Raw genomic sequence first — 22,707 nt, 5'->3', positions numbered from 1 at the left:
TGATCTCAAGGCAGCTGGGACCATAGTCACCAAGAAAACAATTGGTAACACACTACGCCGTGAAGGACTGAAATCCTGCAGCGCCCGCAAGGTCCCCCTGCTCAAGAAAGCACATATACATGCCCGTCTGGAGTTTGTCAATGAACATCTGAATGATTCAGAGGACAACTGGGTGAAAGTGTTGTGGTCAGATGAGACCAAAATGAAGCTCTTTGGCATCAACTCAACTCGCCGTGTTTGAAGGAGGAGGAATGCTGCCTATGACCCCAAGAACACCATCCCCACCGTCAAACATGGAAGTGGAAACATTATGCTTTGGGGGTGTTTTTCTGCTAAGGGGACAGGACAACTCCACCGACGATGGACGGGGCCATGTACCGTCAAATCTTGGGTGAGAACCTCCTTCCCTCAGCCAGGGCATTGAAAATGGGTCGTGGATGGGTATTCCAGCATGACAATGACCCAAAACACACGGCCAAGGCAACAAAGGAGTGGCTCAAGAAGAAGCACATTAAGGTCCTGGAGTGGCCTAGCCAGTCTCCAGACCTTAATCCCATAGAAAATCTGTGGAGGGAGCTGAAGGTTCGAGTTGCCAAACGTCAGCCTCGAAACCTTAATGACTTGGAGAAGATCTGCAAAGAGGAGTGGGACAAAATCCCTCCTGAGATGTGTGCAAACCTGGTGGCCAACTACAAGAAACGTCTGACCTCTGTGATTGCCAACAAGGGTTTTGCCACCAAGTACTAAGTCATGTTTTGCAGAGGGGTCAAATACTTATTTCCCTCATTAAAATGCAAATCATTTTATAACATTTTTGACATGCCTTTTCTGGATTTTTTTGTTGTTATTCTGTCTCTCACTCTTCAAATAAACCTACCATTAAAATTATAGACTGATCATTTCTTTGTCAGTGGGCAAACGTACAAAATCAGCAGGGGATCAAATACTTTTTTCCCTCACTGTATATATATATAGGGAATAGGGTGCATTCACTGTATATATATATATATATATATATATATATATATATATATATATATATATAGGGAATAGGGTGCATTTGGCGCATACCCAGTGTCAAATCTGAACCACATGTTTGAAACCTTGACACATTCCTACTCCTCTCACCAACCCATACATCGTTTATTAGACCAGAACACGTGGGCCCACAGTTTCACTCCAGTGTCTGTAAATATCCATTGGCCTGTGTTTAATGTATTGTCTGGTGGGCTCTGGGTCCCTCTGATTGGCATGTTTGTGTGATGCTCAGCAGCCCTCTCAGCCTTAACCCTCCACTAGTCCAGTGCTCTATTGTTGACTCTCCCATGGGGATTATGTTGTGCCTAAAACTCCAGTAATCCTAAAATGGCTCTCTTTCATTTCCTGTAAACAGCCGATTCCAAACAATCAATACTGGATTGCACAGCTCCTTTACAGAGATTTCAATCCAATCCATCAGCTAAAGCACTGGGATTATTTTGGCGGCACGAAAACCTTGTGGTTTTCATGATTTAAATGGAGACAATCTTCAATGGCAGCAGTTGTTAGGCCCCCTACATGTACGCTCACACACACACACACACTGCTCTGTCATCCATCTCAGTAGTTTCCCTAATAAGGGGGGGGGGGGGGGGCAGCAGAGGGGGGAGTGTGTGTGTGTGTGTGTGTGTGTGTGTGTGTGTGTGTGTGTGTGTGTGTGTGTGTGTGTGTGTGTGTGTGTGGACCATAGTGATGACTGATGACTGAAACTTAGCGAGAAGGGATCATTCTCCATTCGATCCTTCTCTTCTCTGTTCCTCCATACCTCCCTCTGAAGGAATGAGACAGGGGGAAAGAGGGGGGAAGAATGATGGATAACAGACAGAGAGAGAGAGAGAGAGAGAGAGAGAGAGAGAGAGAGAGAGACACACAGATATATGGAGGGCTAGACAGTGGAACCAATACCAAGGTGTCTAATGGTGTAGCTGGTAGACGTACAGATGTGAGGGTTGTGACACGAGCTAGAGTTGATCTCCTCTACCCTCTAACCACTGAGTTTAGGACTAGTAAATCGCAACAACCCATTTTAAGCTTTTGCTGGATAGGGGTTGCGTCCATAAATGGCACCCCAGTGCCTTCAGAAAGTATTCCGAAATATCTCATTTACATAAGTATTCGCACCCCTGAGTCAATCCTTAGAAGAAGCACCATCAGCAGTGATTACAGCTGGGAGTCTTTCTGGGTAAGTCTCTAAGAGCTTTCCACACCTGGATTGTGCAACATTTGCCCATTATTATTTTCAAAATTCTTCAAGCTCTGTCAAGTTGGGTGTTGATTATTGCTAGTCAACCATTTTCAGGTCTTGCCATAGATTTTCAGATAGATTTAAGTCAAACTGTAACCAGGCCAACATTAACTGTCTTCCTGGTAAGCAACTCCAGTGTAGATTTGACCTTGTGTTTTAGGTTATTGTCCTGCTGAATGGTGAATGAATCTCCCAGTGTCTGGTGGAAAGCAGACTGAACCAGGTTTTCCTCTAGGATTTTGCCTGTGCTTAGCTCCATTCCGTTTCTTTTTTATCCTGAAACTCCCCAGTCCTTAACGATTACAAGCATACCCACAACATGATGCAGCCACCAATATGCTTGAAAAAATGAAGAGTGGTACCCAGTAATGTGTTGCTTTGGATTTGTCCAAAACACCTTGTATTGAGGACAAAAAGTGAATTGCTTTGCCACATTTTTTGCTGTATTACTTTAGTGCCTTGTTGCAAACAGGATGCATGTTTTGGAATATTTTTTATTCTGTACAGGCTTCCTTCTTTTCACTCAATTACGTTAGTATTGTGGAGTAACAAAAATGTTGTTGATCCATCCTCAGTTTTGTCCTATTAGAGCCATTAAACCATTGATCTCATGGTGAAATCCCTGAGCGGTTTCTTTCCTCTCCAGCAACTGATTTAAGAAGGACACCTGTATCTTTGTAGTGACTGGGCGTATTGGTACACCATTCAGTGTAATTAATAACTTCACCATGCTCAAAGGGATATTCAATGTCTGTTTTTACCCATCATGTTAAACACTATTATTGCACACAGAGTGAGTCCATGTAACTTTTGTAACTTGTTAAGCACATTTCTACTTCTGAACTTATTTAGGCTTGCCATAACAAAGGGGTTGAATACTTATTGACTCAATACATTTCAACTTAAATTGTTTATTATACTGAACAAAAATATAAATGCAACATGCAACAATTTCAATGATTTTACTGAGTTACAGATCATAAGCAAATCAGTCAATATAAATCAATTAATTAGGCCCTAATCTATGGATTTCACATGACTGGTCAGGGGCTCAGTCATGGATGGGCCTGGGAGGGAATAGTCTCACCCACTTGGGAGCCAGGCCCACCCACTGGAATGCCAGACCTAGCCAATCAGAATGGGATTTCCCCACAAAAGGGCTTTATTACAGACAGAAATACTCCTCAGTTTCGTCAGCTATCTGGGTGTCTGGTTTCAGACGATCCTGCAGGTGAAGAAGCCGGATGTGGAGGTCCTGGGCTGGTGTGGTTACACGTGGTCTGCGTTTGTGAGGACGGTTGGACATATTGTCAAATTCTCTAAAACGATGTTGGAGGCGGCTTATGGTAGAGAAATGAACATTACATTCTCTGCTGGACATTCCTGCAGTCAGCATGCCAATTGCACGCTGCACATTTTTTGTCCCCCAGCACAAGGTGCACCTGTGTAATGATCATGCTGTTTAATCAGCTTCTTAATATGCCACAGCTGTCAGGTGGATGGATTATCTTGGCAAAGGAGAAATGCTCACTAACAACGATGTAAACAACTTCATGCACAAAATTTGAGAGAGATAAGCTTTTTGTGCATATGGTAAATGTATGGGATCTTTTATTTCAGCTCATGAAACATGGGACCAGCACTTCACATGTTATGTTTATATTTTTGTTCAGTATAATTTCTAAGAAGTTCCACTTTGACATTATATGGTATTGTGTGTAGGCAGTGAAAAAAAATCTAAATGAAATCCATTTTAAATTCAGGCTGTAAGACAACAACATTTGGAAAAAGTCAGGGTGTAAATACTTTCTGAAGGCACTGGAGTGCACTGTGTGTCCCGGTCAAACGTGCACTATAAAAGGAATAGCATCGCCATTTGGGACAGAGCGTCTGTTTGTGGCAACTTGTATCTACTCCACCACCAGGTGTCAGTATATGATACGTAAAACCAATGACAGAGCCCAGTCATTACTGGCCATTAGACTGGCTGTTTGTCTCTGTCTCAGCTGTAAGGGCCAGAGGCACAGACAGATACAGTGGTGATTAACTTGATTCATCCGCCAGTGAATGACGTAATGGTGTTTTCATAGTAAAAACCACAGGATGGAGAGAGAGCAAGAGAGAGGGGCAGGGAAGGAGGAAGAGTGAGGGAGAGAGGGGCAGGGAAGAAGGAAGAGCGAGGGGGAGAGGCAGAGGGGGAGGGAGGTAGAGAGAGACAGATAAATAGCTGAGAGACAGACAGTTAGATGAAAAGGCAGACAAGGAGAAACAGAGAGTGAAAGGGAAAACTGGGGAGACAGGCACAGGCAGGGAGGGAATGAGAGAAAAACACTGGGAAGGAGACAAAGAGAGAGAGACAGAGGAAGAGAGAGAGAGAGAAAGAAACAGAGAGAGAGAAACAGAGAGAAGAAAGAGAGGGAGCGGCAGGCAAGGCTCCTGTGGCTACAGTAAGCCTCTTTGCCTTCCTTGTGACCTCTCTAATCTAACCACAGTGGTCAGCTGACCTGTCCTGTCCTGTACCCTGCAGCCAGGCTCCCAAGCCGATTACTCCACCAGGCAGGCAGACAGGCTGGCCGGCAAAAGGGCCTAAGGACTAAATGGTAGCCACTAAAAGTACATCCCAAACGGCTCCCTATTCCCTACGTAGTGCACTACTTTTGCCCAGAGAATAGATTCCTGAGTTCCGTTCCAATCTAGAACCACGGACCATTCTAATCATTCTGATTCTATTGTGATAGAAGCTCCAGGCGTCTATCACACATCATAGTATTGCGTAGACAATCAGTGAGACTCATACAGAGTAGTTGTGGTGCATCCTCACAGTGGACAGTCATATTCCCCCTGCTGGCATCTTTAATCCCATTACTCCTGTTCTCCCACACGGTTGTATTGTATAACCTGTGAGACAGAGCTGTATCCTCTCAGCTATACAGAAATACCTCAGCCATATTCAGACTAGGGATTACAGCAGGAGAGAAGGAGAAACGCTTTTTCATGGGAGAGATGGGACATGAAGAGGATTACCCAGGGAATATCTTTACTCGGTGAGTATAGCACCCACACCACTCACACACACTCATACCGAGGTTTAGAAGGAGCACGGAGAGTACAGGGGGGGGGGGGGAAAGCATGAGGACGTTCACAGAAAAAACAGACCATTGAAGCTGACCCTGTTTTCAGTCACAAGGGAAAACCCTGCAATCTGACGCACAAGCCTGTAGCGCTGTCTGTCCCCAGATCTATGCACGCTGGTCATGTCCAGGCGTCTATGACCTGTAGGAAGTCAACTTTGTGAGGTGAAGTCTCCACAGACTAGTTGAGACGGAAGGAATGCTTCATGAGTGTATAGTTAATGAATAGGAGGCCGGGGGGGGGGGGGGGGGGGTAACCAGTGACTAAACCTTTACAGGCAGACCTCCAGTTATGGAATCAATTACAATCAAATTAGCTCGCCTCCCCCACTACTCCTGCCATTAAAAAAACCCTAGTAAAAACACAGTCCTACTCTACCTCTGGACACACACACAACCGCATGCCCGCATACGCACATACACACACACATTCTAGGAGACTATAACATAGGGTTACTGTACACCCCTACTCTCTCTTCATTGCGCTCCCCTTAAAGCAGCACAATAAAGAAGGCTTTGAGCTCCCTGATTGGGACTCACTAAGGAATGATTTCAATTACAGTGAGGGGGAGGGAGATCAGGGGCCTGACCCTGGAAACACACACACTCTCTCACACACACACACACACACACACACACACACACACACACACACACACACACACACACACACACACACACACACACACACACACACACACACACACACACACACACACACACACACACACACACACACCTATGTCCACACACACAGCTGCAAGGTAGCTGCGAGGCAGACCCAGGAATGATTTCAATTACCTTGTAGGTGGAGTTAGAGTAGAGAGGCTAGAGGGAGAAGGGAAAACACACACACGGACACACACAGGGGCCAGTGGGGCAGGCAAACAGTGCAGTATTGTTCCGCACCCCTCTGCTCCACTCTCCGTCTGTTCACAGGGTCGCTATAGTAACCTGACCTGGCCAGGGTCTCTATAGTAACCTGACCTGGCCAGGGTCTCTATAGTAACCTGATCTGGTCTGACTCTAAGAGGCCCATACGGTTCTGATGGCTGAGTTGCAGCCCCACACAAGCCATACACCGGAGAGATGAGTCTGCGATGAACAGGAGAGATGAAACAGAGTAGAAAAGAAGACACAACTGACGATGACATCCAGGCAGATTCTGTATGCTCGGTAAATAGCTCTCTACGTTGGACAAATATGCTCAAAGTAGATTGAGATAGTTCAACGCTACACCCACAAATACAACCAGTGCATAATGAAAAAGCCAGGAGTGTTGACTCAGCAGGCTGGATAGCGGTGACCAAAGCTGCAGACAAAGCCTACTGAATTACACCGAATTCCGGAGTGTGCAATGGAACTGTAACAAACGACAATATAACAGTAGCATAGAGCTGTCTGCATCATGTAAATACATCTAGGTCTGAGAGGGGGACAGAGCGGGACGGACAGACGGACGGACGGACAGACAGACAGACAGACAGACAGACAGACAGACAGACAGACAGACAGACAGACAGACAGACAGACAGACAGACAGACAGACAGACAGACAGACAGACAGACAGACAGACAGACGGTCAGACAGACAGACGGTCAGACGGTCAGACGGACAGACGGACAGACGGACAGACGGACAGACGGACAGACGGACAGACGGACAGACGGACAGACGGACAGACGGACAGACGGACAGACAGACAGACAGACAGACAGACAGACAGACAGACAGACAGACAGACAGACAGACAGACAGTCAGACAGTCAGACAGTCAGACAGTCAGACAGACAGACAGTCAGACAGACAGACAGACAGACAGACAGACAGACAGTCAGACAGTCAGACAGACAGACAGACAGACAGACAGTCAGACAGACAGACAGACAGACAGACAGACAGACGGACAGACAGACAGACAGACAGACTTGCATTGCTTGCGAGGCCAAGCGAGCCGTTCCATTTCTGTAAGGATCTGAACATTGAACCCTAAAGACCCAGACAGATAGATACAGTATATGTCCTGATGATTTACCCTTCCACAGTTCCATCACCATAGCTCCTCTGGCCCTCACACCACACACACACACACACACACACACACACACACACACACACACACACACACACACACACACACACACACACACACACACACACACACACACACACACACACACACACACACACACACACACACATTCCCTGAGGGCTCATTACAGAGAGAGGTGGGACCTGACTACATACCATGGCCTGTAAGTCAAATGAATGACTGAGCAGCTTCTATTCTGGAGGACACAGCCTTCCTCGGGATACAGACACAGACAATTCTGATTATAGGATACACATACACGCACATACACAGACAGACACACACCGACTCTCTAACACACACACACACACACACACACACACACACACACACACACACACACACACACACACACACACACACACACAGACACACACCAACTCTCTAACACACACGCAGCCTACAAACGCAGACACAGACAGTGCTGACCGAAGGACAAAGGAGAGAAGAGAGGAGAGAGAGGAGAGGAGAGGAGAAAAGAGGAGAGGAGGGGAGGGCATCCTACAATTACAGTCCGTCAGCAGCTGTCCACTTCCTGCTAACTCTTATGGATGGGCTTTACCGTCTGCGCTGCCCCAGACCTAGACAAGGTAGAAGCTGGAGACAGAGGTGCAAAGGCGCAGTCTGAATCAGGTTTCAATGGGGGACTGTGGCTATACACTCTTAGAAAAAAAAGGTGCTATCTAGAACCTTAAAGAGTTCTTTGGCTGTCCCCATAGGAGAACCCTTCGAAGAACCCTTTTTGGTTCCAGGTAGAATACTTTTGGGTTCCATGTAGAACCCTTTCTAACGGGGATTCTACATGGAACCCAAACGGGTTTTCCTTTTAGAACATTCATTGTATACAGCTTATAGGGAAGGCTTGAGGAGAGGGAGGGAGGGACATTTTATAGGAGAAGACAGTGCACACAGAAGGCAAAGAGGAGAATACTGTATGTGCTGCCGATCACCTCTGCACAAGAGAGAGGAGCACAAGCACAGAAAGAAAGAAAGAAAGAAAGAAAGAAAGAAAGAAAGAAAGAAAGAAAGAAAGAAAGAAAGAAAGAAAGAAAGAAAGAAAGAAAGAAAGAAAGAAAGAAAGAAAGAAAGAAAGAAAGAGAGAAAGAAAGAGAGAAAGAAAGAAAGAAAGATTCTAAGAAAGAATGTAGAGAGGTAGAGAGAGAGCAAAAGGTTGGTAGATTGTGTGGGGGAGAATTCCCATGTTGTTTGGTTAGTCTACACAACGCCACACACTCACACAGGCTGTGGATGGAGGTGGTTGAGGTGATGGAGAGTCTGCTTACATGACAGGCCCCTTGGGGACAGCAGTGTCAACAAACACTTCCTCTCTACACTGCTCTACAGCACTGAGAACCACAGGGAAGGAGGAGGAGTGGTAAAGGAAAGAGAGAGCGAGGGATAGAAAGATGGAGAGAGTTAGAGGGAAGGAGATAGGGAGAGACGTGCCCTTGTGCATCTGTCCATTCACAGGGGCGCTGCTGTCACTATCAATCTCTGTTTGAGCTGCAGAGAGCCAAGTAATGAGGCACAGTACTGAGTTAGAGCACGCACACACACACACACACACACACACACACACACACACACACACACACACACACACACACACACACACACACACACACACACACAGAGCTAGGACCTTTCTCTCCTTGTCTCTCCTCTCATACCCTCTTCACTCAAAGACACAAATACACACACACCAACACCACGTGGAAGGTGGAAGATATCCAACAACCTGACACCATAATCTATCACCCCTTCTCTCCCTGTTTTTCATAATGCACCACTAGACCCGGACAACAACTTCTAATCTGCTATTTCAATAGATTTCCATGAGAGACAAGTGCTCCTGTGTGTGTGTGTGTGTGTGTGTGTGTGTGTGTGTGTGTGTGTGTGTGTGTGTGTGTGTGTGTGTGTGTGTGTCTAGATCTCATTTTCCTGTGTTTGTGTACCTAGATGTAACCTAGATGTTAACTGAAGATGCTGCTTCAGGGAACATGCACATTTCCAACCACATAACTCCATCTACAGGATGTCTGCTTACCTACATCACAATTGACCACCCAATTGAATGACATCCCCTGATAGCTCAAGTCATAACAGTAACTGTTTAGTTCACTCGCTTCAGGATAGAATGTTATTATCAGAGAGGTAGTTAGCTCTTTTAGAACCGTGTTTGATCGGTGTTAAAAGGTTGGAACATGGGAGTACATTTAGCTACTTCAAATCTAAAACTAACCTCCCTGTCAGGTCAGTGCCACTATCAACCATCTCTCTATTGTGTGTGTGTGTGTGTGTGTGTGTGTGTGTGTGTGTGTGTGTGTGTGTGTGTGTGTGTGTTATAAACCCACACACTGTAGAGAGGAGCAGAGGGTATTGTATAAACCAGGCCATGGCTCTGATGTGCTCCGATCAAGGGCATAGTTGGCATCACAGACATACAGTTAATACACACACACTCACACACACCCACAATAGATTCAGGTCAAAAGTGTCAAAAGAAGCAGGGAGATTCAGTAGGGTACAGTAGGGTACAGTAAGGGAAAATAAAACATTGCACGATGCCCTGACAACCCACTTGGCTACAATGAAGACATATTGCCTTTCTGCCTGTTAGGTCACTCGGTGTCTGGTCAAGCAAGCTCATTCCCAAGGTTCAGCAGCAGTGGCCCACTTCACTCCTCTCTCCTGCTCTATGACAATATAATAAAGAGATCAATGCCTGGTTCATGTTACACACCTTTATGTTACCTAAGTTTTTCTCTTTCTCACTCTCTCTCTTTCTCCCGTTCTCTTTCTCTTTCAAATAAACTTGTTCAACTACAGCCTGCGTTATTGTGTACATACCTGCCATAACAGCTTAGGTGTAAATCCCCTGTGTTATTTAGCAGTCTTTATGTAGGGGGTGCGTACTGGCGGCAGAGAAGTCAGGCGCAGGAGAGCAAAAACTGATTTACAACGGCGCAGTTTAATCAATAAAACCACCGTAAACAGAACAATAAATGAATGGGTAAACAAAACTCGTTACACACCAGCATAACGTGCACAAGCACTACAGTAAACAATTCCGGACAAGGACATGGGGGGAACAGAGGGTTAAATACACAACATGTAATTGATGGAATTGAAACCAGGTGTGTGGGAAGACAAGACAAAACAAATGGAAAATGAAAGGTGGATCGGCGATGGCTAGAAGACCGGTGACGTCGACCGCCGAACGCCGCCCGAACAAGGAGATCCGAATACATCTAGTCAAAATAGGCCTATCCCTGATTGGTATGTGTCTTTATTATAGCTCTAAAATGAGGGAGGACTCATCTAGCATTGAATAAGTTGTTTTCAAAAGCACACAATTCCATCAGTGTTTAGGCTTCATTCACACTTTGTATGCGGTATTCAAACCAGTGGAGGCTGGTGGGAGGAGCTATAGGAGGGCAGGCTCATTGTAATGGCTTGGATTGGAATTAATGGAACGGAGTCAAACATGTGGTTTCCATATGTGTTAAAAGGTCCAGCCATTACAATGAGCCGTCCTCCTATAGCTCCTCCCACCAGCCTCCACTGATTCAAACATAGGCATACAGTACAGTAGTATGCCTGTGCGGATATTGTGCAATGTTAAAGAAACCACATCCCTTTAATCCGCACAGAGGCGTGTGACTAAAACCTCTTCCTGGATTTCCCCTGTGCACGTACAGTACATAGTACACGTTGGATGCATTGTGATTTAAATGTGACCCAATTCTGCGTTCCCCTCGGTGTGTACCAGTGGTGTAGTGGTGCCTGGAGAAGTGGGTATACTCTAATTTTACCCTGTGTGAAGAATTCTATGAGAAACAGTGACATGCCCTCTGACTGACCTAAAAAATCCCATATTGGTCTTTCACAGTCAGGACAACCCAAGCTGTACTGTGCAAGTAGGCTAATAGTAGGCCTACTATAGAGTCCCACAGTGGAGTTGTCATAATACCCATAAAACCTACCGGTCAAACGGGGAAATGGTTCCAATCATTTTTCCACCATACATTTTTCCCATAGGTGTCACGCCCTGACCTTAGAGAGCCTTTTCATTTCTCTATTTGGTTAGGTCAGGGTGTGATTTGGGTGGGCATTCTAGTTTTTCTATTTCTTTGTTGGCCGGGTATGGTTCCCAATCAGAGGCAGCTGTCTATCGTTGTCTCTGATTGGGGATCATACTTAGGCAGCCTTTTTTCCCACCTTAGTTTGTGGGATCTTGTTTTTGGTACTGTGCTATATGCCCTACTGAACGTGACGTTTTCGTTTGCATTTGTTTTGTTTCGGTGTTCATTTGATAAATTTAAATGTACGCCTACCACGCTGCACCTTGGTCCAATCCTTCCATCAACGAGCGTAACAATAGGGGATTTTAGAAACACTTAAAATAAGGACTGTGTTTCGTGTAGGCTTACCCTGGCGTGATAACCATGTAAATGTATCTCGGACAAGGTGACTTTGACAATATATTCGTCTCTATTTACCCTCAGATTCAAAAATGCTAATCCAAGCTCCTGCACGTCATCTATTGCTGATACCTTTGCTAACAGGTATTGTGTCAATTTAAAACTTGCACAAGACAGTTCACAGAATTGTCAATTTAAAGAAATGTCGAACAATTTATTCATTACTACATTTAGCTAACATTAGATAGTTAATCCAGAGATTCTTACCTTTGCCTCGATTAGGCAGTCTCACCCAGATCATCATGGCATTTGTAGTTCTTTATGATAGCCACATTAGCAGCTAATTAGCGTCTCATTTTGGGGGGTAAATACAGGTAAATATATTGATAAAAGTCACCTTGTCCTAGAGAGATTTACATGGTTATCAAAATGCCATGCCAGGCTAAGCCTACACGAAACACAGCCCTTATTTGAAGTGTTTCTAAAATCCACTATCAGAAGAATGAATGGTGGAAAGATTATTGGAATCATTTCCCTGTTTGACCTCTGGGTTTTATGGGTATTATGACTCATACTGTGGTACTCTATTGAAACAGATAAATGAGGCTGTCGACTGATTCAGAAATTCACAGGTTTCAGATTTGTCCCAATTTTTTCAGCTTTTTGCTCTCAAAGTCACAGAAAAACAACAAAATGGTATGTTCTAAGTCCATAACAATACTTGAAACACATCAAGAGACCACTTTCGAGGTCTGGGGAAAATGGAAGATATTTAGATTTTTGAGTGTAGTTACTGTCAGCGGTGGGTGTAGCTGGTGCATGGAAGTCAGGCGCAGGAGAGCAGAAATGAGTGGACAAAGCACTTTACTGAGGCAATCATTAGAACAGAACGCAACCGCGTCACAAAAACAAATGCCCAAAGAACAAGTGAGGCAGCACAAAGTACAACAACCAAGTACAAAGTACCGGCTGCCACAAAGCACGGGTACAAAACAAAACCCGGCGCAAACCAGCCGGAAGCGTGCCAACCTGGCAATAAACAATACCCCACACAGACATGGAGGGAACAGAGGGCTAAATACACATAGTAATTATGAGGAGATGTAAACCAGACAAAAAAAAAAGGAAAATGAAAGGTGGAGCGGCGATGGCTAGAAGACCGGTGACGTCGACCGCCGAACGAACAAGGAGAGGGACCGACTTCGGCGGAAGTTGTGACAGTTACCCTTTAATTAAAGTGTGCAGGCACCTAGCACTGATGTTTGGTTAGCAGTGTTTCTGTTGCACATGAGATGGAGTTTGCGAAAGAAATGGCCAATGAATTGATGCAAATAATCATGATGTCATTCTGATAGGTAGGCATAGGCTACTTTGTGGCTAGTTACCATTTATAGAGCAGGTTTTGGGAAAGCTTTTTCAACTACCAAAAGTCCTATCATTAGCAGCATCACTATATGTTCCCTGTTCCTTAATTGTTTGACACCTAGACGTTTTACTTCATATTATGAGGCATGGCTTACCTTGCTTCAAAGTAGCCTATAGCCAAAATCCCACCATAGAAACGTGGAGGCAAGCATTCTTTATGAAGACTTCCTTATATGCGTTCTCCTGTTCTATTGGTTTTCTTTCAACTTTCTTTCATTGTCTAGCAGCCAAAGGCCTTATCCTAGTCATATTAGCAACCCATGATAGTTGTTGCATCTTTAAATCCCCCTCTTTCTAAATTTCAAGGAGATATCTCCATCTTTGTTGATGAAACCATTCGCATGTGCTACTGTACATTTTAGAACAGTGTTTTGGAACGTTCAGGCGTAGGCCTACAGCCATGTGTACATTGCTGCGCCTAATATGTGAAGAAATAATCCGTTATCACCATTTTAAGCTAAACATTCCGGTCTGTTTCATCAGCCTTATTAATTGATACGGCGTATACCTCCACTACACCACTTTGATGCGCATCAGTGGGGATTAAGAAGTGAGTATACGCAATGCCCACTAAAAAACACGTAGGTATACAGTGTATACCTGCGTATAACATCCACTACACCACTGGTGTGTAGCTAGCTATTAACCTGACCTCTCACAGTGAAGGTCCCTGTAGTGAAGCTCTACAGCGCTCTTCGCTAACTGCTAAGTGCTAAAGAGCCACATGAGATATTTAACGGCCGTGGCGCTAGGCTCATTAGCGTTATTAGCATGAAGGTTACAGTGAGTCGATAGGCACACGCTAAGGTTAGGCCTCCCTATAGAGAGGGACCTTGGATAGCTAAACTTCGGCTGTGTTTATTCTGTCCTTTCTGCTATGGTTCACTCCACATGGCAGATCTGATAGAACTATGGACTGGGTAGGTGAAAGCCAATGAATATGTCAGAATCTAGGCCTGTTGCTTCAAAGTCCTGTATCCCAGAATAGGAACTAACTGGGGCCTGCGGTTGCCTTTAGGCTTAGGCACAGATCTAAGATCAGTTTAACCTCTCCAAATCCTGACTTGAGGTAATACTACACAAAACTGACCTTAGATCAGTGTCTATGGATAATGTGAGTGTATAGGTCCCAAATGGCATCCTATTCCCTATATAGGGCCCATTGGGCTCTGGTAAAAAGTAGTGCACAGGGAATAGGGTCCCATTTGGGATCCACCCTATGAGTGTTAGCATGGCCTTGGTCCCGGTTCAAGCTTAAGGCTAACTGGCTTTAGATGGGAAACAGCCATTTTATCCCACAGTTTTTTACACATACAGAATCTGACTGAAAGCTGTAAGCATCTTACAGAGCAAAGCAGTGGATTAGCTGGTAGACAGGGGCATATGCTGTTGCTGTTTCACCAGTATAAAGCTGCATTTACAACTCTCTACTAGCCTGGTCCCTGATCCTCGTGTGTTGTTTTTGCCAACTCCTATGACAATGACCAGAGTTGACAAAAAAGCACAAACAGATCTGGGACCAGGCTAGCTCTCTATTACTACAACAAGGCTGAAATGTAGCACAATGTTTCCCCGTCTAAAGATGTTACTTTTATTTATTTATTTTACCAGGTCACTCACTGAGAATCAAAGCAGTCTTGAGTGTGTCAACTGTAGCACCCTGCAGGTACTTGTTCACACTGACACAATTATTTTGTTATTTAACCTTTATATTGAACTAGGCAAGTCAGTTAAGAACAAATTCTTATTTACAATGACGGCCTACCCCGGCCAAACCCTAACCCCCGACGACACTGGGCCAGTTGTGCGCCGCCCTACGGGACTCCCAATCACGGCCGGTTGTGATACAGCCTGGAATCGAACCAGGGTCTGTAGTGACGCCTCTAGCACTGAGATGCAGTGCCTTAGACCGCTGCTCCACTCGGAAGCCCACAAAGACAACAATCAAGATGAATGATGTGATTCATGTATGTGACCGGCACCAAACACGTTGTGTACTAACTCTGTCAACAGCATCATAAACCCACCTAGCTAAAGCAAACACTCAGATATGATGTACCACTCACCCCATAGTAGGGAAAGCAGGAGATAGAGAGAGTTGATCAAATGAAAGGCTTTGACCCATAAGGGAGATGGCTAGCCCTTCTGTATGTAATGAACAGACAGTGGAAATAGTGTTTTACTCCCTGGTTAGATTTCATTACATTCCTGGTGGCTTGTTTATAAGTTCACGTTTGGAGGTGTAATTAAATTAAAATGACTGAGTGCCAGGGTCTATAATCTAACTCTACTTTTCCAAATACCTTGGTACATAAACACCCAGCGTGGAGTAAAGTATTGCCTCAAGGCCTTCTTCCTTCATCTTCCTGTCGCTCCATTCAAACACAGGTAAACAAATAAGCCTCAGTCAGCCAGTCAGGACTTGACTTAAACGGTGGAAAAATAAACTGTGGAATAAAAAGAGAGATCGACGGAGAAACAACATGGAGAGGAGATAGACGGAATATCAAGGCATTGACAAGAACGTATCCTAGCAACAAACCTCACTGTTGTGTGTGTGTGTGTGTGTGTGTGTGTGTGTGTGTGTGTGTGTGTGTGTGTGTGTGTGTGTGTGTGTGTGTGTGACCAGATCCCTACTGGCTAGAGCTAAAACTAAGCATCATTACCAACACGGACTCAATGATCTTCCACATGGAATATTACAATGAAACCCCTAGAAATGTTGATATCTAAATAACAGTCAAAACTGTTTAGAAGGATGAAAGTTGCTCTAAATCCTAAAATGAGCCGTTCTGAAATCAGGATGAAAGTGCATTTAGAAAGAAGTTCACTTCCACTGGGATAAATGTCATTTTCTAACAAGGGTAATCATTAGACTAATACCAGAATGGATGACAGTAGACTTCGGTTTCATAACCTGGCAGAGACGAGGGAACACACTACGGACATCCTCCGATGCAAATTAGACAAAAGACGATAAAGAGAAAAGGAGAGGGGGATGAGAGGAAGACACAAAGAACAAGAGAGAGGGGGAATGGCCCATTTCTATCAGAAAGGATATATCGATGCTCATGAGCTCTTTTCCAAGTCACTGTATCCCTGTTATAGGAACATCTCCCTTTCAGCTCATTTTCAATTAACAGTTCATATTCCACCTTTGGTTATTGTGGGGGGGGTTCTGAAATAATGGGTTAATGGGTTGGACCAACATTAACAGGCATATTGCAAAGGCATGGGGGTTCCCTGAGTATCTTTGTAATTCCAAGCCTGTTTTTACTGTCATACTAGAATAGATCTGTCTGCTTTCTCCAGGTAAGAACTAGATATTGTTAATCACAGTATCCTGTACAAGTACCCAGTCTCCCCCTCAAGGAAGGCAGTGTCCTCTCGGAAACAGAGAGAGTGTGTGTCCTGGGAACGTGGGATGATGGTCCTAAGTTTAATGTGAAAGATGCTGACACACACACACACACACACACACACACACACACTGTAGAGAGGGTGACGGGGCAACCAGTGATATGGCGCATGTACATTGCGAGTGGTGTGGTAATTGCTCAAACTCCACAGCTACCTCACATTCCAGAGATACTTTCCGAGTTTTTATTTGGAACAGTGCCAATCAAAAACAAAACTGGGCTGCAGCTTCACAGAAACTCAGCAAAAAAAAAGAAACGTCCTCTCACTGTCAACTGCGTTTGAGACATAAACTGAACAAGTTCCACAGACATGTGACTAACAGAATGGAATAACGTGTCCCTGAACAAAGGGGGGGTCAAAATCAAAAGTAACAGTCAGTATCTGGTGTGGCCACCAGCTGCATTAAGTACTGCACTGCATCTCCTCCTCATGGACTGCACCAGATTTGCCCGTTCTTGCTGTGAGATGTTACCCCACTCTTCCACAAAGGAACCTGCAAGTTCCTGGATATTTCTGGGGAGAATGGCCCTAGCCCTCACCCTCCGATCTAACAGGTCCCAGACGTGCTCAATGGGATTGAGATCCGGGCTCTTTGCTGGCCATGGCAGAACACTGACATTCCTGTCTTGCAGGAAATCACGCACAGAACGATCAGTATGGCTGGTGGCATTGTCATGCTGGAGGGTCATGTCAGGATGAGCCTGCAGGAAGGGTACCACGAGAGAGGAGGATGTCTTCCCTGTAACGCACAGCGTTGAGATTGCCTGCAATGACAACAAGCTCAGTCCGTTGATGCTGTGACACACCGCCCCAGACCATGACGGACCCTCCACCTCCAAATCGATCCCGCTCCAGAGTACAGGCCTCGGTGTAACGCTCATTGCTTTGACGATAAACGCGAATCCGATCATCACCCCTGGTGAGACCAAACCACGACTCGTCAGTGAAGAGCACTTTTTGCCAGTCCTGTCTGCTCCAGCGACGGTGGGTTTGTTCTCATAGACGACGTTGTTGTCGGTGATGTCTGGTGAGGACCTGCCTTACAACAGGCTTACAGCCCTCAGTCCAGCCTCTCTCAGCCTATTGTGGACAGTCTGAGCACTGATGGAGGGATTGTGTTTTCCTGGTGTAACTCTGGCAGTTGTTGCCATCCTGTACCTGTCCCGCAGGTGTGATGTTCAGATGCATCAGCTATCCGTCCTGTCTCCCTGTAGCGCTGTCTTAGGCGTCTCACAGTACGGACATTGCAATTTATTGCCCTGGCCACATCTGCAGTCCTCATGCCTCCTTGCAGCATGTCTAAGACACGTTCACGCAGATGAGCAGGGTACCTGGGCATCTTTCTTCTGGTGTTTTTCAGAGTCAGTAGAAAGGCCTCTTTAGTGTCCAAAATGTTCATAACTGACCTTAATTGCCTACCGTCTGTAAGCTGTTAGTGTCTTAACAACCGTTCCACAGGTGCATGTTCATTAATTGTTTATGGTTCATTGAACAAGCATGGGAAACAGTGTTTAAACCCTTTACAATGAAGATCTGTGAAGTTATTTGGAATTTTACAAATGATCTTTGAAAGACAGGGTCCTGAAAAAGGGATGTTTCTTTTTTTGCTGAGTTTATAACATATCACATTATATTCACTTACAGGGAAGGAAAAGTATTTAATACGGGCTGTGTGAATACCATGCACAAACAACAATATACTGTATTCTGCCCTCGAATTGCGTTGCCATGCAAAACTAGACAGATAGCTAACAACTAAGTCTTCAATAAAACTCCCAAGGCGTGACTTTTCTTGAATTAATATATTGAAAACGTTTATGTTGTGAAACTGCAAAATACAGAAAAGAATATACTTTAGTATTCAATTCAAATCGACATACTGTAGCTGTACATTATACATTTCAAGTTGAAGTTGCATGAAAATACAAAGCACGTGCCAAGGTACCATGCATCTGGCATGACGACAAACCATGTAGCTAATTGTTACTCATATGGTAAATGGCTAACTCCTTTCATTACTCTAATAATGTACAACCATCTCTGTAGAAAAACCCAGCATATTACACTAGAAACTGTCACAGGCGTCTGTGTGTGTGTGTGTGTGTGTGCCACGCCCTGACCATTCTACTATGGCAAAATGACTCTTTTCACTGGTCAGGACGTGACAGTACCCCCCCCCCCGAAGGTGCAGACCCCGACTGCACCCCAAACAAAAAAGCCACAAAAACAACCCCAAACCTAAAGGGAGGGAAGGGAGGGTGGCCACCGTCTACGACGGTTCCTGTGCTACACCCAACCCTTCCGCCAATCCTCCAGCTACGGAAGTTGGCTCTGGCTCTGGGCGTTCTGTTCTCTACCCGTTCTGCGCTGCCGACCACCGCTGGAGGCTCTGGGCTGCAGACCGTTACTGAAGGCTCTGGGCTGCAGACTGTTGCTGAAGACTCTGGGGTGCAGACCGTCGATGCAGACTCTGGGTTGCAGACTGTCGCTGGAGGCCCCGGGCTGAGATGCGTCGCTGGAGGCCCCGGGCTGTGGAGCGTCGCTGGAGGCCTGGGCTGAGGGGCGTCGCTGGAGGCTCCGGGCTGAGGAGCGTCGCCGTAGGTTCCGTGCCATGGATCATCGCTACTGGTTCCACGCCATGGATCATCACTGGAGGCTTTGTGCCATGGATCATCACTGGAGGCTTTGTGCCATGGATCATCACTGGAGGCTCCGGGCCATGGGTTATCCCTACAGGCTCCGTGCCATGGATCATCCCTACAGGCTTCGTGCCATGGATCATCACTGGAGGCTTCGTGCCATGGATCATCCCTACAGGCTCCGGGCCATGGATCATCACTGGAGGCTTCATGCCATGGATTATCGCTGGAGGCTTCGGACCGTTGATCATTACTGGAGGCTTCCTACAGGGAGCTGGAACTGGTCTCACCAGACTGGGGAGACGCACAGGAGACACAGAGCATGCACAGGGCACACTGGGCTGTGGGGGCACACCGGAGGTCTGGAGCTCAGGGCTGGCACACTCCGTCCTGGCTGGATGGTCACTGTAGCCCGGCACGGGCGGAGCGCTGGCACAGGGCAAACTGGGCTGTGCTGGGGAATGAGGGCTGCCGTGCGTAGAGCAGGCGCAGGATATGCTGGGCCGAGGAGACGCACTGGAGACCAGATCCGTTGTGCCGGCGCACTTCTCCCTGGCTGCCGGCCAACTCTCGCACGGCAACGCTGAGGAGCCCGTACCGACCGCACCAGACTGTGCGTGCGGATGGGCGAGATAGTGCGCATTACTCCGTAATGCATTTCTCGCCCCTCTGCACGCCCACTCCGCAGTGCCCTTTCCGCCAGTACCATTTCCCGGAATCTCACGTCAAATTCAGCGCTTGACTCCTTTACTGGCTTCGGTTTGCTCCACGGCTCTTTCCTATACGCCCGGGAAGTTAGGTCAGGGCTTCCCCCTGACCTAGCCAAACTACCCGTATGCCCCCACCAAAAAAAAATTGGGGGGCTGCCTCTCAGCCATCTCTTGCCGTTCCAGCCGTTCCTCCCAGTAACGCCGTTCCGCCTTCGCTGCTTCTATCTCCTCCGGCAGGCGACAATAGTCTCTCGGCCTTGTCCACGGTCCTTCCCCATCCAGGATTTCCTCCCAGGTCCATGACTCGACGTACCTCCTCCCACGCTGCTTGATCTTCTTATGGTGGGTGGTTCTGTCACAGGCGTCGTAGTGAACAAACCAAGGTGCAGCGTGTAGAGTGCTCATTCTTCATTTATTATAGGAGAACACTTAAACTGAACAATAACAACGACCAACAATTCCGTAAGGTACAAAGACTAATACGGAAAACAACCACCCACAAAACCCAAAGGAAAACAGGCTGCCTAAGTATGGCTTCCAATCAGAGACAACGAAAGACACCTGCCTCTGATTGGAAACCATACTCGGCCACACATGGAAAATAAAACATAGAAACAGAAAACTTGAACCAATTCCCCTAGAAACAAACCAACCCCAAAACACACAAAACAACCCCCCTGCCACGCCCTGACCATTCTACTATGGCAAAATTACCCTTTTCACTGGTCAGAACATGACAAGAAACAGTAACAAAACTTCTGTATTGTATGTTTTACAATTCGTTTACATGACGCACGAGCAAAGTAATACAGCTGACGACATATATGAAAAGCATTGCAATTTCTGTGAGTAAATACAACCAACCAACATTGATATGTAAGCAACTCTATCATTAACAAGATTATCATCACTAGCTAAATGCTTGAATCGAACTTACAAACAAATATTTTCCGAGGCTGAAGCGTGACAAGAAATAGCTACACTGAAAGACCTGCACCGAAGCGTTGTTTTCAGCTGCTTCTATGCGTGCAGAACGAATTCTCGACTTCCTGTTTGCGTACAGTCTTTCTAAGTACCAGAAAGCTCCACTAGGGGGCGAATAACACCACGGAACACGATGAAAATCCATCTTAACCATTGTAATAAAATGATCTGTTACCGTCTAACAGGATGGCAGCACATACTGAGTAAACTTTGATATTTTTGAATTGGACTGAATAGTTCTGTCACGTCCTGACCAGTATAGAGGATTATTTGTATTATTTGGTCAGGGCGTGGCAGAGGTATAGTTGTTTTGTATGGTGGTTTTTTTTTATGTATAGCTTAGAGTGGTGTGTTATTTATGTGTTCCGGGGTTTTGTGGTGTATGTTTTAGTATGAGTAGGTTCTAGGTTAAGTTTTCTATGTGCAGATTTGGTTGCTGGACTCTCAATTGGAGGCAGGTGTTTCTAGTTGCCTCTGATTGGGAGTCCTATAAGTAGGTGTGTGTTTTGTTTGTCACTTGTGGGTAGTTGTATGTTAGCACTGCTTTTGTTTAGCCTGCTACACTGGTCCTGTCATGAGTTTTGGTTATTGTTTTTCCTCGTGTTCTCATTTAAAAGAAAAGATGATGAGCACGCAATCCGCTGCATATTGGTCCACTTTTTCCGACAGCGATTTCAACATATCTTCTGACAAAGAGGTTTGTGACAAGTTCATTCATTTTGAGACAAGTTTACCTCTCTTTACCTATATTCAGATAGATACGCTGGTGTCATAAACCTGAAGCATTAGATGAGAGCCCTGGGCTAATCATTCAGAGAGACCTTTGTCCCCTGGACCTGCCTAACCCTGTGTGTGTGTGTGTGTGGCCTAACCTTACCTAGTAACCCTGTTTTATCTAGGGGCCTCCAGGCAGGAGAGGTTAGCCTCTCACTCTGTACCTCCTGTGATAGTGGAGTTAAGAGGCAGGAGGAGAGGGAGAGGAGGAAATAAAGACTGTGTGACTGTGTCAGAGAGAAAGAAAGTTTGTGCTGGTTTCTCCGCTCTGCGTGTGTCAGTCTCGGCGTTAGCTAGCCCATGCTCAGGGTCCTGTAGTGCTATAGTGGGGTGACGTGATGCTTCATTCACCCATTCACCATGGTGGGGCTTTGAAGAGCCCCCAACCCCTTTGTCCGCAAAACAATAGTGTCGGACAGATGGCCCGGGCAGACCCAAGCAAGACTCACACACACACACCCCTCTACCCCCTCCAACCCGGTTCAGACATTGACAGGGGTACAGCTTAACCCCCCCCGTAGCTCTGTCTGGGATGATCTAACAGGCTTCTCAATCACAGAAGCCAAAGAATGATGATTAGCTAACAGAACACAGATTCTCTAGACCGAATACTAGCATTTCTACATTTCTATTCGGATACCACACACACCTTTCAGGGAGGGTGTGACCGCGGCAGGTAGCCTTGCAGTTAAGAGCGTTGGGCAAGTTACCGAAAAGTCACTGGTTCGAATCACCGAGCCGGCTAGGTGAAAATTCTGTGGATGTGCCCTTGAGCAAGGCACTTAACCCTAAATGCTCCAGTAAATCTCTCATTCAGCAGACA

At 45.9% G+C, this 22,707-nt stretch overlaps 1 protein-coding gene across 4 annotated transcripts in view; it reads right to left on the bottom strand.

The window, feature by feature from the left end:
* The window catches only part of ccdc85ca (coiled-coil domain containing 85C, a), a 60,789-nt gene that overhangs the window by 20,824 nt on the left and 17,258 nt on the right, over positions 1 to 22,707 (bottom strand). The window lies entirely within an intron of this gene.

This window comes from Salmo salar, chromosome 01, assembly GCF_965601325.2.
Source record: "Salmo salar chromosome 01, fSalSal1, whole genome shotgun sequence".
Taxonomy (NCBI): Eukaryota; Metazoa; Chordata; class Actinopteri; order Salmoniformes; family Salmonidae; genus Salmo; species Salmo salar.
The sequence above is the reverse complement of the archived record's forward strand: the minus strand, read 5'-3'. Positions and strand labels throughout refer to the sequence as shown.